The following is a 24,147-nucleotide window of genomic DNA, read 5'->3' as shown; positions in this document are numbered from 1 at the left end:
ACTGTTGCAGTTTCTGGAAAGGCTGCAGTGAACTCTAATGAGCTATTCTGTTTCCAAGAAACGTGCACTTTCACCTCCTTGGCGCCTGTAACAGTTGAAGGCAATTCTGTTATCGTGGTTTAAAACAAAACCGGCTGTACTTGCAGTAACACGAATAGTTTGCAGCATTTGGTTTGTTTCTGTTTGTTTCATCTGCGCTCACCATAAGCTATGCAGAACAGTGATTAAGATGATTTGGTTTAGTTTCATTTTCAATTTCACCACTGGAGTCTCAAATAGCCTGGGGTTATGTGGGGTTTTGTTTGTTTGATGGTGTTTGGTTTTTTTTGGTGTTTTTTTTTTTTTTTTAATCCAGAACCAATTATTTTAACTTCATTCTTATTTAGAACTTTCAGGAAAGCTTTTTTAGTTACTACTGCTTTTTAGCAGAAATTGAAAATGTGCTTCACACAGAATACTCACCTGACCAAGACAGTCTAGGTAAGCAATGAGTGTTTAATCATTGATATGGATAGATAGCTGTATTAGTTTTAAGTGAGTTTATTATGCACAGGTATTTACAGAGTAGATGCTTTAGCTTTGGACAATATTCTAGGAACTAAAGACGTTTTTCTCAGATGCTATCCTGTCTGTATTTAGAAATTGCCTTTCTGTAACATTCCAAATGGGTAAAACCAATATAAATTGAGGTTCTGAGTCATGTTTAGTTCTCCAAACTTCTGGGGTTCATACAGTGAAGAAGCATAAAAAATACTCTAGATTATGAATTGCACCTCATACTGGGAAAGTAATTATAAAGGATCCATAATTCTTGGGCCTAGGTTTGCCAAGATAGAGACACTTGAGGTATAAACCTACTCCTTATTGTTTTTAAATTTATCTGTTATACAGTACGGCTCCAGAGAAATACTTTGTCACTTTCTGGGTTCAAATAAAATAGCAGAAGTAAATTATGGCATTTTGTGTGCTTGTATATAAAATATGTGAAGAGTTTATGCATGCTGATATAATTTATTTTTATCCCTATATGCGAGGCATCCTTTGCATTGATAAATATTTTGTTGTGTTGTGCTTCCATTCCCCTAGTTACTGTTACGCTACAACATGGATGTGATTTCTTCTATTTAAAAAAGTTGTGTAGAAAGAATGTTTTGTAATTTGGGTATCTTTCAGGTGTGATGAAAGCCATAATTATGTACAAAATTAAACTGAAAATACTCTTAAGTGTCTTCCAGTATAGAGGCATAAAAGGTACACCACCTGGATGATTTTCATAATGTACATTTCCTTTCAGAGGACTTATAGTATGTTTCAGCCTCTAAATACTTTGATTTCTGTCACAACTTTAATGTAATTTTTGTTTCACGATGACTTGTGACCCTTATGAGGCAAACAGGCAGTCAGGAGACTGCTTGACTTCCCCAAGATTCCTAATTGTTTCAAGAAATCTGGAATAATTTGGGGAAGGAATGAAATACAGGGCATACAGGCTACATGCTTTCTGCCCAACCGGTCTGCTGTAAATCTGCTGAATAAGAGAAATTGTTATGTTGATGTAAACCTAGGTGAGAAATTTAAGATCCCTTTTCCCCCTTTAATTTTCCTATGAATTTTTTGATGTCACATGTGTCACGTTGAAAATGGTAAAATGAATTACATACATATTTCTAGAATCTATAGAAATCTGCATAAAATTACCTTCTTTGAAAGAGCACAGACAAAATTTTCGGTATTGGATATCTGTAACTACACTTTTGTAACTTTTTTAAGTACCTCGATAGCTGACTGCATTTTTCAGAATCTGAAGCTTAGGTTTTGCAATAATTTTCACAATGAAGTAGTGTCTGAAAATGTATGTTACTGTTTTTGGAAGTTTTCACCTAAACAATGGCAATTTTATAGACCAAATATTAATTGATCTATAAATGATGAAACATTGAACATTAAATTGATCTAATGTAATGTGGCATGAACTTGCTTTCTATAGCTGACATACCTACTTCTGGTTAAGGAAGGTAGAATATCTAATGATAGGAAGATTTCAAAAATATTCGTGAATACTTCATAACTGTGAGTGTAAAATCGTTAAATGAGGTCTGAGGCACTTACAAGGTTCTTGAATTTGGAGACAATACAAGTGTTACACCACAGAACCTGCATCCATATATTTTAGTGGCTAACGCTAGGTTATATGAGAGTGCTGCTGAGTCTGGTCTTCTGTGACTTTACCTCCCCCCACCTCTTTAACATAATTGACACTGATTAAGTTGTCCTTGAGTCCCACCTTGATATATCAGCTAACCTTCAACAGGGAAGTTCTTGCCCCTGAACTACCACTGGAAGTACTTCATCCCTTTTGTTTAGAGTCCTTCTGTATCATTATGTGAAGTGTCATTTAACACACTTTTTTCAGCATTTACGATCAATGCGGTTCACCCATCTTCTGGAGTTTTCTTCTGTTGGAGTAGCTTCTCTTTCCCTTTGAGCTGTTGAGTGACATCTTAGGTTTTTTGTCTGTCATTCCAGTTGCCAGGAAATTAGCACAATGGAAAATAGTGCTCTAATTTAGAAAGTAAAACATGTGAACAGCACCTCTAGACAGCTTTTTATTTAATAAGTAAAATTAATTGAAGGACTCTTATTTGTAAGAAACTCCATCTGTAATAGAAAAAAACAGCCTTTGTGCTATTGTTCTACAGCTGCATCCTGCTTTATTATACATATACAGCAAGATTTAGTTAACATAGTTTATAAGTGGTGCTCACTTCACTGTATAGTATAAATGAGTGGAAAAGGAATAATTAAATTTTATTTTTTACTGTACTTTAAAAAAAACCAAAAACCCCCGAACTCTTGTAGTGTTAAATTTCTTCATGCTTGCCTACAGCAAATCCTAACAATAAACGCTCAGAACTTGTACAGTAGATTGCTCTTTCTTAAAATACTTTAGTCTTTTCCTACAGAAGACTGCTGTTCTAAGAGCTAGAATGTAGTATAATTAGAACTATTAAACCTACTTATGTGTGCACTTATCTGACACACAGAGTGCAGGGTTAGCTGGCTAAAATAAAAAGCTGAAAAAGAGAACAGAAGCTACAGATCTTTGATACCTAAAGAAATACTTTTGTTGCAGTTGTAGTGTTTAATATCCTATCCTGGCGTTTTAGCATACTATAAAAACATATAAAACCAAAGCTGAAGATACAGAAGAAAAAAATCTATTGAATTTGTACAAAATATACAGCTAGAGTCATGCCCCCTAGGATCTATCTTCTCAACTTACTGTATAGGTTGCATTTTCAGCTATGACAAGTTTTGTTACGTAACTGTGGCCAACAGCTACCCCACCACCAGAACACAGACAGGATTGAATGTTGCCTTTGATCTGTGCCTAAACTTGTAGGGGGCTGAAAATACTTTAAATTAGAAATTATATTCTCTACAAGCTGCATGTATAATATTAACCTTTCCTAACTGACAAATGAATGTAGGAAGACTGTGGCAAAGATACGATGCTTCTTAGCATTGTGCTTAAAGCTGAACTAAAGCTAAATTAACATGCAGAGAACATGACACTTTAGTATAGAAAGTTTAGTCATGTATTTATTTTTGTTTAAATTTTTGTTAAGAGTAGTGATCGTTTTATGTAAATTATTATCCTTGCCGGTATCCTTTAGTGTTGTGAAACGGCATCTTTACATAACATAATTCAGCATATTCAAGTAGATCTAAAAGAGAGATGGTTTCTAAAGCAGCTTAGTTTTGCGAGATACCTTTGCCATAACTCAAAGTCGTGTCGGACTGTACAGGCACAGATATAGCAGCTTGTTCTGACCATTCACAGGGGGGCAAGAAGTAGTTTAGGCAGGTGGAATCAGAAGTTGATGCTTTTGCAGCCGCGGTCTCCTTTGTGTGGAGAAGACTGCTGGATTCTTGTGTTTCACTTCTAAGCAACTCCTGCATGGCTGGTCATACAGGTAATCTCTTGTCTATAGTGTAGGAGAAATTAATTTGCAGTTAAATTAATTGCAGTGCTGTGAGATTCGCAAGAGTTTTGGCATGTTTTCTTTCTCCCCAGTGTTACCTACCGATTGTCACAAGGTCAGAAGTCAAAAATGTACTCTTCCTTTCATTTCATTGCACAAGTTGCCTAGGAGATTGCTGTTACAAGAAAACTGGTAGGAATTCCATGCTGGAGTTTGCTTATGCACATGCTGTCTTTTATTTTACAGTGTGAATGGGAGGTTAAAACAGCTTCCTATTTCTTCTGCATCAGAGCAAATAGCACCAATTCAACTAAACATCAGTCCTCTCTAGATTGTCCTCTGTTACGGCTTAAGTGCAGGAATTAATCTTCTTAGGCTATAAACTGGCAATCTTGTAAGCCTATTTTCTGCTTCTAGGTGGTGGAAACTTTCTTTCTTGCCATTCTCCATTTCCATCTGATTTCGGGGAACAAAGAAGGAAACAAAAATACTGTCTTGCCCTTGTGTTTTCGTACTTGTATCTTGTTGCAAAAACAAAGAGATTAAGGATATTATTAGATTAAAATACCTCATAGATGCTTCACAAGCAAATTTTGGAGATAAGTAAAACAGCTCCTCATTAAGAGTTAACTAACCATAAATAGAGTAAATAAGATTTGTCATATGCTTGAAAGCTAACATTTTAATTTAGCAGCAAGGAAAATTTTGGCAAGGACACAACAAATATACTAACCTAGAGTCTAACTTCTGTTATTCCCCTGATTGATTTGCAAATTGTCCATCCACATGGTTGCCTGTTGTTTGTGGTTAGAATAATCAAGAATCAGAGTTTAGTTTAGCATCTGTAGAACAGGTTTTTTTCATTTCTGTAATGGCTACTGCATTTCAAAATGCCATGGGCAGTGTTAGCAATGATCTTTTTACCTCCCTGGAGAATTAAGAGAGGAATGCTCCCAAGCTGAAAGATCCATGATTTTATCTTAATATTGCACATAAATTACACACAGATGCAGTGCATTTTTGGTGCTTATTTATTTATTTATTAGTTGCACCAGACTCAAAACACTTAGTTCTAAAAGAAAAAAAACACCAAACATAGTAAATAATCCCAAGAGATTTCAAATTTCCACTATTAATAATGTGGCTTTAGCTTTGACTGTTACATACATTCAATTGTGAAGAGGGCCTTTAGTAAGTGGGGAGGTATGTTTTGAAGTTGCTAGGAGTCTAAAGGCTCTGTTTAGTGATTTTAAGGATGCACACAGCAGTTTGATCATTTATAAAAATTACTCTCTTTCTGTGCCTAAATACAGATTTTCCAATCTGTTTGTTGATGATAAGGTTTTATATTTGTTGGCTACATGCACTGTTTTGTGTATAAAGTTCCAATTACTTTTCTTTGAAAGTAAATAATAAGGTGTCATAAAAGGAACAGAATTTCACACAAAGAAAAGGTTCATAGAGTTTTTGCTTATAATAATGCTATTTCCAGCTGCTGCATTCCAATTTTCTTTTTACTTAAAAAGAAAAATAACACTAACAACCCTGGATTTATTTTTCTGCATACTGGCAGTGGTTACACTGTATGCCATCTTGGGTCTAACTGTGCAGCTCTTGTTCTTAGTAGACGTAATTCATTCATGTAGCCTTGTTGTGAGTTGGATAATTGAACTCTTGAGAGGAGAATTTTTAAGGACACCTTAATTTGTCTGGGTATGACAGCTTACCAGTAAAATTCTGCTCTGTGAGTTCTGCTGATATATTTTTCTCTGAGAGACAATCTTATTCTTGAATACTTGCATTTATACTTCTAATATTGGGGTGGGTGGGTGTTAGTTGTTTAACTGTTTTCTTAATTTTCTTAAATTGTTTTTAATTGGCAACAGATCTTAATGGTGACGACAATTTTCAGAATATGATCATTGCTCTTTTAAAGACCAGAAACTGTGTTAACTAACAACACAAAAGCAATTAAGCTAAATATCTTCTCCCTTCAAACATCATATCTGTTGCTTTGAGTATGGACAACTGATTTTCTTTTGCATGATGTGGAGACTTCTCATGATTGTTGCTGCTTCTGTTACGAGTTTCTGTACCTCTCTCTATTGATTCTCATTTCTTTCACAAGACTATTGAGAAATATTTAACCAAAATCGTTTCCATATCTTATGATTCTAGCAGTGTCTCCTGACCTTGATTTATCCTTTTCCTTCCCCTTTACAATAATAATAAAATCAGTGTTCCGACCCAAAGTTCATTGAAGTACTGCCAACCTTTATCAAGATTTTCCTTGGTACTTAGGAGAAAACCATCCTGTTTTATTTATCTCACTTTTACTTCCTCTCCTTCAATAACCAGTAAGGAATGCTTGTCTCTGTTTCTTGAGGCTCTTTTTTTGACGCCTGACAACTTTTTTCTTTTCCCTTTTCTTTTTTTTTTGGCAAAATTTTGCACACCTATTGACAGTATCAATGTTCACTGTCTCTATGTATGCTTTCTGTTCTTGTGCAGCTTTTAATAATTTTAAATTCATCTTATACTAAGTACCATTTTCCATAGTAGTTTGGTAGTAAATCTAATGCTGTAATTTGGAAGAACTTGCATCTAAGTGAACACTGCTCTTTTCCAAGTAGGTTTTGCTGTTATTATATGTAATAGCTGATTTCTTTTAAAAAATGTATTCTTACTTTTCTTCCCCCTTCCCTTTTGAGGTATATTTTTGTAAAATTCATCAAATAAGTCCTACTTCTAATAGACTGTGTGTCTCTGAAACCGGTTTATTTCTGGTACTTGAAAGCTTTCCTTTGGGCACCAGTTATGTATGAGCACTCCATATATTACTTTTTCCCTCTGCTGTTAGTTTTCGCCTCTGCTGTGCCCATGTGTGCTTCTTTTGGACAAGTTTCATGTTCGGTTTGTCTCAGGATAACACAACACAACTGAAAGCCCAGTTTATTATTTGTCAGCCCATTCTTTCTGTCTAACATCCATAGGAATTTGCTCATGACCTTTGTTATTGTATAATATGTACAGCGTTATACAGTGTCTCGTTCTCCCAGCTCATTAATACACGTTCTCTGACCTGGTGTAATAGTTCCAGCAGCCCCTCTGTAACCTTTGCTCTCTGAAGGATAGATGCGTGCTAGTCCTTTGCAGCAGTTCTGTGCTTGCGGGTGCTGAACTGATTGGGTTTGCTGCCAAGCAGCTCAGCCCTCTTGTTCCCTCCTGGGCATTGATTGTCTGCTGTGCATACATATTAGTTCGCTCAGGTTCTTTTTCACAGTGTCGCCATATACTGCAAATTGCCTGCTCGCGTTGGGGCATCTTTCTGAACATTATGGCTTTAAAATTGTGTTCTGCTTTAATCTGCCCATTGGGGCGTAATGTAAACTGCCATAGAGTACATATTCAAACTAATAGACCGCTGTTTGATTACTGACCAGTCATAAGAGGAAGTGTCTTTGTTGGATTGGGATGTTTTATGAGTTTGACGCTGGTACTGTTCGTTTGGAAACACTTCTAATGAAGAGGAAAAAATTTGCGCTAATACTGGAAGAAGAATGGAATGAAAGATAATGTGTGTTTTAATGAAAAAATTGGGATTATAGTGTATCAGAAGGGCTGAAGAGGGAGAACTTAATGGGTTTAAGGTGGAGCATGGGTACACTGAGACATAATTTCATTTGAATAAATCGTTCTATGGTAAAGATTTTTTTTTGGTTTTGTAATTTACACCCAGAAAGCTTCTTTAACCTGTATTTTCAGCGCAGAAGAGTAGACCCGTGCATGCCTGTAAAGTGACATAACCTTGGATAACATCATCATTCTGCTACAAAACCATTACTGCAAAAAATTACACCATGTGAAATGGTGGATCTTTTTATGATAGGACAGAATCCTCTCTATAGCATTATATTATTATTGGACTAGCAAAACCTTCTTTGCTTTGTGGCTCAGGGGAGATGGAGCCACAAAGAGCGTATCACAATGCAATACATTTCTAGCCTTTAAAAATTAAGAACAGTTTTTCATGGGGAACGTATCTCAGGAAAATGAAAGTATTTGGGCCACTAAGGTATTGTAGTTAATTGCTACTCGTCTGCCTAATAACTTGCATTGTTATTATTGTTGTAGATCATATTTTTATGATATTTGTCCTTCTCTCATTTTTAATTTCAATGCCTTCATTTTCCATGAATGAAGACATCTAAGAGTAAAGAGCAAGAATTAGTGTTACTGTTCTGGTTTTGTATGTTCTAGAACTTTAAACTTTTTATGTGGCACTTTATATGGCAAATTGTATAGTATTGTAAAATTTAGTTTCTTAAAATGTTTGACTCACCCTTGACTTTGCATAGTTTACTGTTTAACATGGCTTTGCCTTTTTCAAAATGGAAGTAAACTATTCCTGTTCCGTCTTTTGGAACTTGTTACAGAGAGCAGGTAATTAGCTTGTGCACTTGGAACACTGTAGAATAACAAGATAAAATTGAAGTTCTAGGTTCTAAGGGTTAGTTTTAAAAAAAAAAAAAAAAGTTTTTCATCTTTATATCACTTGTCGTACTAATGCCAGTTCTACCTTTTTTTTTCGTTAAAAAAGATAGTTTTCTTTTACAGATTTTAAAAAAAACAAACAAACAGGTTTTTTGATTTTACCTGCTAATAGTATTCAAAGTTTTAAAAAGCTTTTGGAGTGTTTTTTAGCTGTCTATTACCAAGTCTTCATACCTTTGGAAACAACTGTGTCTCCTAAAAAACCTCACGCTATACCACCACAAAATTTCTGTGTGGCTGTGATCCGTCACATGCAACCTCACCTGTCCAGGATAGTCCCTGAACTGCCCTGAGAGGAGAGCTTTCTGGTGTCTGCTGTGGCACTATTACTGCTTGCTATCCAGACCATTCTTTTCCTACGAAAAGCAGGATGGTAGGGAGAGAAGGCAGTCTACACATAAGCTGGGACAAGATTTGAAATAACATATGGCCTGAGTGCTTCCAGGTCCCAGGGTTTAAAAATAGCCTATGAGTTCCAAAATGGACCTACAGAAGTAAGTGTACTTATTGATGGCAGTGTTAACAACATAAGAGTTTATACCAATACTTATGCATATATACACGTATTGTGAATATACTTTGTATAGCAGTCTTTATGTGACATCTTCGTCTCTGAGAAAACTTACGAATTTTGATGGCATCATGGGAGGGAAGTGTCATAACATTATGAATTTTCTTCTTTTATGTTTATTTTTGTTGTTAAGGTTTTTCTTAGCCTATGCTCTAAATTCTGCAGTTATCGTTCCTTGGATATATTATGTCTGTATATTGCTTTTATCTCAAAAATATTTCATAAATAGAAGAAAGCCTGTGAAGTGTTCATCACAGTATTAAGCTTTCTGTATATGGTAGTATTATTTTTTCTAGGTATCTGTTTGTTTTACAGACTTCAGAATCTTTCAAATAATATTCTTTCAGTTTGGAAATTTCTGGTGCTCTATAAATCCCTGCAATTCCTGGATAAAGCTTTAGAGATACAGGGCATGCCTTTTTGTGTGTGGGTATGTATGCAAAGGAGAGAATTTCTTCCATTTAAAATAACTATTAAGATAATGAGTGGCTTTTCAGTACCTCTGAAGTTGTCAAAGAAAAATGCCTTAAAAACGTGTCAAAATTTTCTTGAAGAAGTCTCTTTGCATAATGGCGAGTTAACAATATAGCTGGGTTATATGGTTTATGGATGAACTAGGCCTTGTTTTTCCCTAATCAAAGCTCTTGGCTTTAAGAGTTGGCGTTTTGGGATCTGTAGCTGGTGCCTGTCTGCATTACACTGGTTAAAGCTGCTATCTACATAAATCTTTCTGTGTTTCCCCCTGCCTCTCCCCCAGGCAATAGTGCAAGATGATTAAATTGTGTGTTAGCTTGATTTTTTCCTCTCCTCATTGCCTTGGTTAATTGAGAAATGGCTATATGTTCTTAGAAGTTACTGCTAACGGAAAAACGAAAAGCTACATTCTAAGATTTATAGCAAAACCATGGAAGTCATTCCCCTCTTCATCCATTCCCTTTTCTAATACTGTAGCTCAACATGGAATAGATTCCTGTTTTCTTTTTCTTCCTGCTGTTATAATTGCAGCTTTCAAGGGACTAAAACAAATATTCCTGTTTGACCCAAATGTTTCTGTATTTGTATAAAAAGAAAAGGAAGGCAGAGCACTTTTTTTCCTCTGTGTACTCTTCAATAGATATTTAGTTTACCTTTCTCTTCATAATGTCTTGCATACTGAAATCGGGAGCTTGAGTTCTGTGCTTTATATTCTAATTGTATGTACAAGAAATTACATTTCATAATGTTCTAACATTATTCCTAAGTATATCTCAAAAGATTTACAATAAGGAAAATACTTCCAATACCCATTCATTCTTTCTGGGTTGGATCCTACATTTACATTTCTTCTCTCCTCCTGTTTCTTTAAAAGTAGTTGTCTTGTGCTGTGAATTAAAAACAGGCTTGCTGTCGAAAAACACACTCTGTAAGTTTAGGCCAGCTGAGATTTGATCTGATTTTCCTAGAAGTTGTTCTCACTAAAGTCTTGAAATCCTCATCTTATCTGAGTCTTCTTCAGCATATATGGTAGTGCTTATCAATAACTTTTCCCCAAAACCTTGTTTTTTCATGCCATTCTTTTTTTCTAGAGATGAGCACAGCATGGAAATACATAATTCGGAAAGATTAAATTTGTATTCATGAGTGATTACAAGGTGCCCAGTACATAGGTGTTGTACCTTATCAGAGATGTAGTATGGTGTACCTTACCAATATTGCTCTTTCCTTGGATAGAAAGGTAACAGATGTTACGAAGTCCTACAATTCTGTTTAAATAATAGTACCTACTCCTTTCCTCCAAGCTGTGAAGTTTTTATTGATAATACAGGCCCATAAATGTAAATCAAATATTCAACCAAATAGTTCACAAAGATCAATGATTACAGGTACTCTATAACTGTACTTAATGATAATCTAAATTTGAAAAATGTATTACCCACTTGAATTGTCTATAATGGAGCCTTTGAGACAATAATAGACTACTGAGGAAATTATTTTTTTAGAATGATGATGATGTATTTCAATGGCTTCAGTACTGACAATGCAGATGCTTCCCATTTCCGATTCAAGACCTACTGAAACTCCTCCCACAGTCCATGGGAGGGAGTTAAATTCTCAAGAGACATGCTAGATTTTCTATAATTAATAAGAAGTACGCCCCACACCTCTTGAGTGGATGGGACCACAAGGCAGGGACTGGGGGAGCATAGTCCTTCCAACTGCAAGAGAAGATCAGGTTCATGACCATGTTAGGAACATGAACATATAGAAGTCGATGGCACCTGACAAGATGCATCCCAGAGTCCTGAGGGAACTGGCTGGTGTCATTGCCAAGCTACTCTCCATGATATATGAAAAGTCATGGCAGTCAGGTGAAGTCCCCAGTGACTGGAAAAAGGGAAACATTGCACCTGTTTTTAAAAAGGATAGAAACAAGGATCCCGGGAACTACCGGTCTGTCAGCCTCGCCTCTCTGCCTGGGAAGATCATGGAGCAGATCCTCCTAGAAGTTACGCTAAGGCACGTGGAGGACGGGGAGGTGATTTGAGACAACCAGCATGACTTTCCCAAGGGCAAGTCCTGCCTGACCCAACCTAGTGGCCTTCTATGATGGAGTGATGACATCAGTGGACAAGGAAGAGCTATGGATGTCATCCATCTGGAATTCTGTAAGGCCTTTGACACAGTCCCCCACAGCATCCTGCTCTCTAAATTGGAGAGATACAGATTTGATGGGTGGACTGTTTAGTGGATGAGGAATTGTTTGGATGGTCACATCCGGAGGGTAGTGGTCAGTGGTTCAATGTTCAGATGGAGATCAGTGGCAAGTGGTGTCCCTTGTGGGTCTGTATTGGGACCAGTATAGTTTAATATCTTCATCATTGACGTAGACAGTGGTATCAAGTGCACCCTCAGGAAGTTTGCAGACGACACCAAGCTGAATGGTGTGGTTGAAAGGCCTGAGGGAGGTCATGCCATCCACAGGGACCTGGGCAGACTAGCGAACTAGACTTGGGTCGGTTGGGGCAACCCCTGGTATCAATAGAGGCTGGGGGATGAAGGGATTGAGAGTAGCTGTGCAGAGAAGGATTTGGGATTACTGGTGAATGAAGAGCTGGACAAGAGCCAATGATGTGTGCTGGCAGCCCCAAAAGCCAACCGTATCCTGGGCTGCATCAAAAGAAGCATGGACAGCAGGTCAAGGGTGGATTCTGCCCCTCTGCTCCAACCCCACATGGAGTACTATGTCCAGCTCTGGAGCCCCCTACGTAAAAAGGACATGAACTTGTTGTAGCGTGTCCAGAGGAGGGCCATGAAGATGATCAGAGGGCTGGAGCACCTTTCCTATGAGAACAAGCTGAGAAAGTTGTGGTTGTTCAGCCTGGAGAAGAGAAGGCTCCAGGGAGACCTTATTGCAGCCTTTCAATGCTTAAAGGGGGCTTATAAGAAAGATGGGGACAAACTTTTTAGCAGTCTCTGTTGCGATAAGACAAGAGGTAATGGTTTTAAACTAAAAGAGGGTAAATTCCGAGTAAATATAAGGAAGAAATGTTTTACAGTGAGGTTGGTGAAGCACTGGAACAGGTTGCCCGGAGAGGTGGTAGATGCCCCATCCCTGGAAGTGTTCAAGGTCAGGTTGGATGAGGCCCTGAGAAACCTGATCAAGTTGAAGAAGTCCCTGCTCATTGCAGTGGACGTTGGACTAGATGACCTTTAAAGGTCCCTTCCAACACAAACTTTGCTGTGATGCTATGAATAACAACAATAAGGTAGAGGTTACTGTCAGAAGAAATCCCTTTCCTAAAGAAAAAAGCTTTAATTCTTGTATAATTTCATTTTATTTGTTTTTAACCGGCAAAGTTTTAAAGCTCTAGAAAATACAAGTCCATAACAGAAGTGATGACAGGCCGACAGCCCTGTAGCAATACCACCGTGAACTGTGTCAACCTAACACAAGAAAAAAACTTCCAACCTCTTTGTTTATGACAAGCTCAGTGACTAAAACTGCCCTTTACATTGTAGAGAGTAGACTGGAGCAATGTTCAACAGTGTTCAGCTGTGTTTTCTTTGATTGCAACATTTCATACAATTGGATTCTTATATTGGTAGTTAGATTTGCTCTTCAGACAACAGAAAAAAACAAAAGGCTTTTCAGCTTGTTGATGGAATACCAGATTTGCATTTGTGCAGTTTTCTGTCTCTTTGAAAACTACTATCCACAGTCTATTAGAAAGATGTGGCCTATTATGCATTTGCCTGTTTCCAGAAGAGAAAGGTCTTTAGTGACCAGCTGGTTTTTTTATTATTGCAACTTTTATACCTTCTAGGGTTTTTTTTCCTTACGTTTAGGAGACATGTAAGTTACCCTGTTTAACTGGATATGCTGCTTTAACTGTATGCCTAGAACATGGTAATCCTTGTAACAGCTTCAAAACATAATGGATCAAAAGGTGTAGCCTTAGGACTTAATCTTTTTGTCTGAAAGTCATTTAAGTTCAAGTGGCTCAGTTCAGTGTATTCAGCAAATGAAGCAGACACACTTCATTTTGCTGCTTGTAAGCTTGATTTTTTAGATCAAGCAAAAGGAAATTTCTGCAATGGGTCAGGGAACCTATTTATTGACAGTGCCTGTTAAAAATGACATTTTTCAGAGTTATTTCATATTCAGGTGTTACTAACTTCTGCACTCCATTCTAGATTTTGTGCATCAGATCTGTTTGGATACTGCTGAATATGGCTGTCCATAATCATTTTCACAGTTACTATGTATAGTTGTGTAAGTGATGCTTATATTAATAGTTTCTAGCTGTTATTTTTGACACGCCTTGTCAGGTGTTAATCAGAGACACTATTTTTTTCCTAATTTCCTTAAACTTCTCACCCCTTTCTAACCGTGAGGCTGCCTGCAATGCACCTTCAAAACCAATTTTCACATTTACAGGTAGAATTATAGCAAATTGTTGCGATGGAGCAAAGAATTCTTTTTTGTAAATCTAATTTCAGGTTAGTTACTGTGGAATTGGAAATGTGTACCTTATCTAGCGTATTTATATGCAGAAACTGTGAGCTTGATTGTCTCTTGCTTGTACCATTGTGACTTAATTGATTTCAGTAGATTTGGACCTAATTCTGGGTAGTGAGAGAAAGGCTACTGTTTTTCTGTTTTGTTTTTTTTTTTTTTTCTTTCTTCTTTAGTTTGTGGATGGAGGGAAGGAAGTTGGGGTTATTTTTGGAAAGAAAGTAAAAAAATCTCCTCTTACCCGCTTATTGAGCGTATACTTTGCCAGTCTGTCTTTTGCAAGCCCTGTTGCAGTAGAACTGAGCACACCCCAGTGAAGTAACTCCTGTGTCAGGCTTATTAAATTTCAGCCACAGGAGAGTGAAGCTGCTTATGTCTCAAGATATAAACTTTGACCTCGGCTTGCAGAACTGAGGTAGAAAGGAAGAAAGATTGAGTGAAAGTGGAATGACTCCTAGTTCGGATCACAATATCTGGTTTTTATTTTTAGCACATTAATCATATGGAAGAATGAAATGATGGACTAAAGTTTTTTGCACTCTTTGAGTCTCTGAACACATGGGGTTTTTTATTTCATTTAGTAGGGTACACAGCAGTGTTTCTTGCAACTCTAAGCTGTCACACTCAAAACAGAATCATAACATAACATTTCCATTATACTCAGAACCACACTCTAGCAAAATAATTTTCACCCTCTCCCCTTTGAGATAGCTGAAAGCATAACCTTCATAGCTATTGTCAGAGAGTCTTCTTCCAGCTTTCTATTTCTCCTGTAGTCCTCATATGAATTGGGTTCACTGATGTGTTAGTGAGATTCTCTGAACTTTTTTGTAATCACTTCATTCTTCCAGGATTATAGTGTGTGTAAGTTTTACATCTTTTTATAAGACAACCATGGTCCTGTTTTGTTATTTTTCCCCTGTTTTAAAAAAGAGATAGTATAGTTTAGGTTAAATGAGTTTTGACCTTGTGCTAGTTTAGAATAGTCATAATGTGCTAAAATAATACTAGGTCAGTTTGATGCAAGCACAGGTTTTAAGATGTGGATCTGTTCTCAGTTGCCTCCCCTCTGCCAGGAAATGCCACTCTTAGAAAAGCTTTAAAAGCTATAATATTTTACTTGAAAGTTGGGAGTGGGTCCAGTACATCCACCTTTAGGTACCTGATGTGTGCACCTCTATAGCACTTCTACTAACATAAAATAATTTTTGTGCGCAATGGGAGATTGATGGTTTTTTTTCCTCCAGATGGAGGTCCTTGTGGTGGTTTCAAACTAAGGTGGTTTGAAACCCTTTCACAGGTATTTTTGCATTGAATGTTTAATTTTGAAATGTCTCCTACACATCTCACAGGAACTGTAGTTGATGCCCTGTATTTGCATTTGTTTTTCAGGCTTCTTAATCAGTCTGCATCTGACATATTAAGTAGAGACTTTGTATGATGAGAGGTAGAGTTCTTGAGCAGATCACACGACCTTGTATCATAATCATAGAATCACAGAATCATAGAATGTATTGGATTGGAAGGGACCTTTAAAGGTCATTTAGTCCAACCCTTCTGCAGTAAGCAGGGACATCTTCAACTAGATCAGGTTTCTCAGGGCCTCATCAAGCCTGGCCTTGAATGTCTCCAGGGATGGGGCCTCCACCACCTCCCTGGGCAACCTGTTCCAGTGCCTCACCACCCTCATTGTAAAGAACTTCTTCCAAATGTCTAACCTAAACCTACCCTCTACTCTAGTTTAAAACCATTGCCCCTCGTCCTATCGCTACATGCCCTTGAAAACAGCCCCTCCCCAGCTTTCCTGTAGGCCCCCTTCAGATACTGGAAGGTTGCTATAAGGTCTCCCCGGAGCCTTCTCTTCTCCAGGCTGAACAACCCCAACTCTCTCAGCCTGTCTACATACGAGAGGTGCTCCAGCCCTTGGATCATCTTTGTGGCCCTCCTCTGGACCCGCTCCAACAGGTCCATGTCCTTCTTGTGCTGAGGGCACCAGAGCCGGATGCAGTACTCCAGGTGGGGTCTCACCAGAGCAGAGTAGAGGGGGAGAATCACCTCTCTGGATTTGCTGGCCACAGTTCTTTTGATGCACCTCTGAATGCAATTGGCCTTCTGGGCTGCAAGTGGACATTGTTGGCTCATGTCTAGCTTTTCATTCACCAGTATCCCCAAGTCCTTTTCCGCAGGGCTGCTCTCTATCATGTCATCCTCCAGCCTGTATTGATAAGACGATTGTCAACACACAAACCAAAAAAAAAATGGTTTGGAAGGAGACTGGGATGATAAGCAGCCAGAACTGCGTTGACACAGCAGAAAAGCTGACTAAAAATCAACCACTCTATGTTATAAATATCTGCAGCCATCAGGGCCCGTTGAGCTCTCCATCCATAGCGGCTGGGTGCATGATGGTGATCCCTTGAACAGGGACACCGCTCAAGGTTCCCCTTGAGGCTGAGAGATCCCTTGCCTGACACCAGACTTCGATGGGTTAGTAAGTCACATTTTTTGCATGCATGTGACATTTAAGACACATATAGTAAGCTTAAGTGATAATCTTTGTGTCCCATGCTAACTTTAAGTGTAGTAAATAGTATTGACCACCAGTCCATCTGTACTTATTAAATATTTTAGATACATAAATTTACTGATTAGAACTCAATAAACTACTAGTTCAGATCTGTCTGAGTGATCTATGACTCTTCTACAACACTCACACGGGTAGAAGTTATAAAATCACAGAATCGTTTAGGTTGGAAAAGACCTTTAAGAACATGAAGAACATTAACCTGGCACTGCCAAGTCCACCGCTGAACCCTGTCCCTCAGCACCACATCTACATGTCTTTTGAATACCACCAGGATTGTCAACTCAGCCCCTTCCCTGGGCAGCCTGTTCCAATGCTTGATAACACTTTTGGTGAAGGGTTTTCCTCTTGCCATTTCCTCTTTTCCTGTCACCTGTTATTGGGAGAAGTGACCAACCCCCACCTCGCTATAACCGCCTTTCAGGTAGTTGTAGAGAGCGATGAGGTCTCCCCTCAGCCTCCTTTTCTCCAGGCTAAACAATTGTGGTTCCCTCAGCTGTTCCTCATAAGACTCGTGCACTTATCATGCGGTGGTGGAAGTCCCTTAAGTTGTTATCTGTACCATGGTTTTGAGGTTTCATCCACATTTTTCAAACAAACAGTGATTATAGCTCATAAAACATAATTTTCAGTTCTGTCTATCACAGTTGCCACATGAATATCAAAGGTCTGATTCTTTTTTGTATTTTAGATTCTTGTTAAGATTAGGAGTTCTTGGTATACGACTATTAAAGAGATACTGTGATCAGGTCTCACGGTATTTCTGACACTTTCCTCTTGACTGTAGGCAGTCAGCCATGATGAAACGTCCTTTCTCTTGGAAAATCAAACACATTGATGATGTTTGGTTTTCTCCTCTTAGTGTTACCACCACAGAGAAATTACTCCATCAGCAGGTTTACTTCAAAAATTGTAGGCACTCTGGAGTGGACGGAAGAGGTCAGCTTTATTAATCTGTAGTTCTTTACGCTTCCTTTGTGGTACTATGTTTGACACATTGCTGCAATTAAGTTTAGAACATTGTCCAAGGCCACACTGGAAAAATAATATTTTTCTTTTCTATTAAAGTCACTCTGTCTTTTGAAATATTTCCACTGTTTAGGAAACTGACTTTTTGGACGGTATTACAGAAAGTGATTTCTGATGATAGAGACATGTAACACTGAAAGCCAAAGAACTTGAATTTGCAACTCGCCTAAGTCTTTATGTAGTCTCCTGAGCAAGCAAAAGCTTTCTGAAAATAAGGAAATTGGTATTAGAAGAGAACTGTAGCTTGCTGAAGAGAATCCTCTTTGGTTTCATTTTGTTGGGGTTTTTTGAGGGAGGAATAAAGTTTTCTGACTTTTTTTCTTCCGTTCTCTTGACTTCTTTCTTCTATTGTTGCTGTTTTAGGTTCTGGGTTAAACAGAACAGCTCTAGAATGTCTGTTCAGGGAAGGTTATGTTTCTTATAGCTTTTCCTGGAGAAAATGTATCTTAATTAAGATTATATATTTGATTATTCTTCTGCTGACTTTGATAACATAGTGACCCTTTTGATTTCATCTATCTTGTGTGGTAATTTTATCCAAGTGCCTTGGAACATCTAATTGCAAAACAACTTTTTAACCCCTGTTTTGCATTCCTCAGGTCAGTGAACTGCTGCCGTGTTGTCAGCACTGTATTGAGAAGAAGATACCCCCTTGGTGAAAGGCTAACTTCCTTGTGAATATGGATAGGTTGGTCTTCCCAGAGCTAATAATTGCTCCTCTGGATGACAATGGTCCTTGTATAATACTGTTGCCTTGTTATAGTGGCTCATATGCTAATGACAGTGTAACTGTTACCCGACTTGGGCCTTGTCATACACATTTGAAGGAGCTATGTTTCTGTCAGCCAGGGGTTTCGGCTCAACAAGCAGGATTGTGTAGGCACTGGTTGCATACTTCTATTTTTAATGGTTAAGGGCCTGTGTGAATGCCTAAGAAAGCATATCAGGCAGTTTCTATGAATCAATAGCTATTCTATTTTTAAACTAATGAGATGCTGTCACATAGTTGATGTTTAATAAGTACAGTTTAGAATGTTTTGAATTAGGTCCTATACGTTGCCTGCTATTTTGAAGTCGGGTTGCCTCATGCTCCGGAATTGAAATGCAGACTTCTCTTTACTTTTTCATGTGCAATTTTGTATTGCTGGTGGAGTATTTGTTTACAGTGCCACATCAGAAGAGTGTTTGCATGGTTTACTCGTGAACTGTTTCTTTCACTTCCCTGTGGCATTAAAAAGAAGCATAAGGTGCATATGTGAATACAAGATAGCATTAAGATGTGTCTGCTGTATTATTGTAAACTAAAAGCCTTTTGAATTTGTTCAGAAGCTTCTTCCCCTCCCCATAAAAGTAAAATGTTTCTTTGCATATAAGATGAGAAATTGGCTTCCTCTGTAGCTGCTGTTGAATAGTTCTCCCAGTAATATAAGCCCAGAGGGGCAAATATGTGATACTCATTTGGGCACAGTTCTATGCAGCTAATATTTTTTGGGCACCAAACTTACTTTCTTTTTAAACCTGTTAGCAATAACTTGAATTCACAGTAGGATGTCTCAATCAGAGAAGGGCAAACAGACTGACAGCACTCTGAGTGAGTTAGCCAGTGGCAGTGTATTTCTCTGGACGTAGTGAAGTAATCACCGTGTAGCATATCTTGGAGTGTACTTACATTAATATTCTAGTACAACAGAAAAAAAGAAATAGATATGCAAAAATTAAACCTCCAGAACAGAATTCTACCTGCTCCCTACTAAAATGAATAATGGATCATTTCAGTGAATTTTTCTAAGTGCTAATCAAAAATATAATGATTTGCAAATCATTACTCAATTAAATTGGAAGCAGTAATTTTAATTTTTGGCAATTATAGTCATTATTTTTTCTTTATCTTTGTAAGTTATGGTTTATCAATCACGTAAAACATCAGCAGCACATGCCTTGAAATTTAGGCATGGCTCAAACACTTTGGTTGAGCATGCATAAAAGCAGTGTGTATTTCCTCCTGTGACAGTGACTGAAGGGGTTGTCTCTATAAGGTGATAAATTTAGATTTTATTTTTCTTCATAAGCATTTGGAAGGAATGGGAGGAATACTACAGCAAAGTATAGAACATTTCTGTTCCTCATTTCCCCAGGAGGTCCCCTTTGCTAAGGGGTTTGAACCGACATCCCTTTAATGAGCCCTTAAGTCAACAGGTTCCAGGTTGATTTGTATTCAGTGGCTAGCGCTCATCTGAGTTTTATTCTTCAAAAAGCAGCTTTTGCCTTTAAAACACAATACTATATATACACACAATATATATGTGTATATGTAAAAATATATGTTTATATGCTTTATAAGTATATATACACAAGCATATAAATGGTTTGTATGTATTGTGTGTGTGTATATATATATATATAAAAATAGCATAATAGCATTAAAAAAATCTCATGGGACATTAGAGAAGTAGGCTCAGCCCCTCAGGGTATATTGAAAGGCTGAGTCTCATTTTCTGGACTAGTGCTGTAACACTTAGGCTATTGTGTAAAAAATAATTACTGTTGTCTGTCTTCCTCATCCCTACTCTTGTTAAGCTGCTGTAAATGATTTTGAGGTCAGCTGTTAAACTGCTGTTTTTTTTCTCCTCTCAGCCATCATGGGTAACCATAGTCATGCATTTTTAAACTACCTTTCACAGTAGTGAAAGTGTGAATGGAAGGATGTTGGGAGGGAACTGCAAGACTGACCTTTTGACACAAATTCCAAGGTAGTTGTCTACTGAAGATTGTTTATTTTATTAAAAAAATAATTTCAAATTCTTCTTTCCTTTTTTTCTGGTTGTTTTGCTAACTCATGAGCCTTCAGCACTAATTCTTCAGTGGGTCTGGGTGGTTTAAACTGATTTTTGCAATTTCAGACCTGTTCCAGTGACAGTTGTATAGTTGCTATTTTTTTTGCATTGCGTATACTGGTTTTGTCTGTCTTGTTTGACTGATGATATCTTACAGGGAAAGTCTCAGATTCCCACTGAAACAAATGGTAAGGATAGAAAAAGAATGGGAAATGAATTATGCACTATGTTTTATTCAGTGGCATAGTCTATTGCTCCCTCAGTGACCAGTTCTTATAATGCTGTTGTATATTTATGTTTCAGTACTTTGTCATAATCTATTATTTCTTCTTAATTTTTTTTGAGATGGAGCTGTAACTGATAAACTGTGGATAGTAATATCTTGAATTATTCTTTGGGTTGAGAGAATGTTCCTTGTTCCATTCTAAGTTTGCTGTTGAGAGGCCGTTGTTTTCCCACTGTTTTCTTTTTTCCTGCTCACCAAAACCACCAGCAGGAAAGTTTGTGGGTGGTTATGTGGGTTTTATCTTGACAGTGGTGTTTCCTAAACTCTGTGATAGTCTGTATACCATTTGGAAATGTGGTGAATGTACCAGTGTTTGATACTGATATCCTCAGTTATATGGATATTTTAAGAATTGGTTCACTTGTGTAACTGAACAAGCTAAAAGCATGTACAGCCTGTGGGGTGAGGGGTTGTAGACCGGCAGACTTGATGACAGATCTCTTTAGAGCACAGAGCCTTACTAAGTGACATCCATTCCCTGGCTTTCATGAAGTGCTGCAGCATTTGTTATACTCCTGAGTCTCACAGGCTTGACACAACTGATCGGTGAGCTGATCAGCCATGCTTTGTATGTTGGAGAGGGAGGGAAGGGAATGTGAGTTTATCATTTTGCTGGTGTTGAAGTGGGTGGGAACAAGGACCATTGGCCAAGTTACGCATGTGATATTCAAGACTTGACAAAGTTAGTCTTTCTGATAGGAAATCTGTCGCTATTTTGGCTTTGCCTTTACTGTGTTTAAATCCTGGGTCCTTTAACACCGTTCAGTTGATATAGTGGGAGAATAAACACACTAAGGCCTGTGTTACATTTAAATCCGAAAAGAAGAGAAAATGTAAGTGTCATTACTATTACTCTATGAGTAGAAGAAATAGCTAATACTGTCTGGAATGTTGATTTCCCCTCACCACTTCAGCAATTGGATGATTTATTTGCAAGTTAACACTTCATACTGTGCTAAATGCCACCAATTGAGTTGCAAAAAGCAAAGCAAAAATTTCCACTTCTATAATTATATTCTGGTTTATAATTATATTTATCTCTTGTACCCCAGATGAGCATTTCAGTAATTTGCATGGCTTCTTAGACGGTTGCATGCCCTAAAGAGACTAAAGGAATATTGTGAAAGACTGATAGGAGAGCAAAATCATAATCACCTGTGTGTTCATTCAGTATTGATGGTGACAAAATCTAATGAGGTTTTCTCAATCTGGGGCAAAAATCTTGGTAAAAATGACTAATTGTGTTTGAATTTGGCTAAATTGAATACTGAAGATGGTTCTCTTCTACATATGAACAGAAATCTGTCTCACAGGTATAGACGCAAGAAACCTACCACTTGAATTAAAATTCTTCCCTTTAACCATTTGTCTGTCCCCTATCAGAATAAAAATCTTGCAGGGTTTAGGTGTCCAGGATCTGATTTCGACTTACTAGAATATATTGAATGTACACAACTAGAATTCTGGTCAGACTTCTAGTGGAAGAATAAATCGTAGGTGTATTTCATCTGGGAAGCTTGATGCAAAGATGGGATGGATTATTCAAACAAAGAACTCAGAACCAATAGTTAAGATTGACTACAGCTAAGATGAGCTTACATGCCTACTAACCTCATATCCTTGATAAACTAGAGACTATTTTAGAGTTACAATAACATAATTTTAATAAATTCAGAAGGTGTATAACCTTTTGAAAAAATGAAGTTTCATATTCATTCATGAAGTCAGTCTTCTGTCTTCATGTGTAAGAAGCGGTTGATAAAGCTGAGGTTTAGATACTGCATTGATGGTTGCTGTACCCCTACCCTGGGTAGATCTGCACTTCTAATTCTGACTCTGCAGTGATTTGAGCAGATCATACGCTCCAGTTATGCGCCGTGGTCGGATGCCAGGTGACCTGTAGGTTTCTCTGAGTATGCGTCGGCATATTTTTGTGCCAGATCACAAATTGAGTAATCCAGTGCTTCTGTCATTCTTGTCACTTGATTTGTATTTATTGTGACTGGCTTTTACACATTGTAAACAGCACCAGTGGAGTTGACTGTGCTTTTTATGTAGAAGAAGGGTTGCTATAAAAATGACTAGAAGAAGATATGTGGCTAGGGAATGAATATCACTCAATCACAGTGAAATTTCGCGAGTGGATGGACAGTACGTCATGCTGATAATGGCCATGTAAAAGATATATCAAGGGACAAGAGCTAGAAAGATAAAGAGTATTTTGAAAGGCAGAAGAGAATGAAGCTGAGGTTGTACTGCAAATTGCAGGAATTAAGAAGTCTTGCATTTCCTTCCCCCTGTTAGAACAGGCCACTGCCATGTGTATCCTGCTGTGTTCTCAGCTTGTATTCCTGATGGGAGCTAGCGGGGAGGGCTGGATTCACTTGCTTAAATGTTCTACAGTTATACTTTTTAATTCCTTGTTTTATTTCTGCTTAGTTTGCTCTGTATTACTTAATAGGATGGGGATTAATTTTCAGTTTCAATTTTAAATTTAGGATAAGAATTTTATGTTCTTCACCTGGTGAGTCTGAGATATAGAAGAAAAATGAGTGCCTCAAAAAAAAAAAAAAGGAAAGAGAGAACTGTGAAATTTTAAAAACTGTGTTCCTAATTAATCTTCTCACCTTGCAGAGAGTATCACCTGGCAGTATCAAGATTTTTTGTTTGTTTGTTTGTTTTTTCTTCCTTCCTGGTGCTAGCCAGCTTAACACAGTTGCTTGTGTTTCTGCTGATTCAAAATGGTATTGTGATACCTTTCCTGTGTGTTCTATGGGTTTCCAGCATTACTCTCAACTTTTTTCTCTAAGTGTCGTTGTTTAAGAAGCATTTGCAAAGATTAGTACAGGTGCTGGTTTTTTTTCTTTAATTTTTAAGCTATGAGGTTTTTGTGAGCCATTTGCTGCCCTGCACAGACAAGTACGTTTGGTCTTTAGCTGATCTCATAGCTCGATGTCCCTTCTAGTTACTGAAGGGGAACATGGAGCAGAGCTCTCTGGCAGCCAGCAGAGCCTGTCTTCTGAACTGCTGTGTGTTCACATGATGATAGGTGCGATGATGGGAAATGGCCCCTGTTTCTCATTTGATTTCAGATCGGAATCATCTGCTGATCTCAGGACAAGCAGATTACTGTGGTTAAGCGGCAGGCATTTGTCAGACTGCAGGGAAGATCTATGTATTGTAGTCATGGGCTCTGCTTTTCTTTCTTCAGTCTGTCTTCTTCATAGTATCTATGTTAAAGCTTAAACTCTGTTGCATACTTCCTATATATTCAGAAAGTGAGGCAATGTGTGCATGAATAAATTCA

General features: G+C 37.8%; 1 protein-coding gene across 1 annotated transcript in view; it reads left to right on the top strand.

The window, feature by feature from the left end:
• Nucleotides 1-24,147, top strand: part of PUDP (pseudouridine 5'-phosphatase) — a 71,705-nt gene that overhangs the window by 1,134 nt on the left and 46,424 nt on the right. The window lies entirely within an intron of this gene.

The sequence above is a fragment of the Chroicocephalus ridibundus genome, chromosome 1 (genome assembly GCF_963924245.1).
Source record: "Chroicocephalus ridibundus chromosome 1, bChrRid1.1, whole genome shotgun sequence".
NCBI lineage: Eukaryota > Metazoa > Chordata > Aves > Charadriiformes > Laridae > Chroicocephalus > Chroicocephalus ridibundus.
Note: the sequence above shows the minus strand (reverse complement) of the source record. Positions and strands in the feature narration are given on the sequence as shown.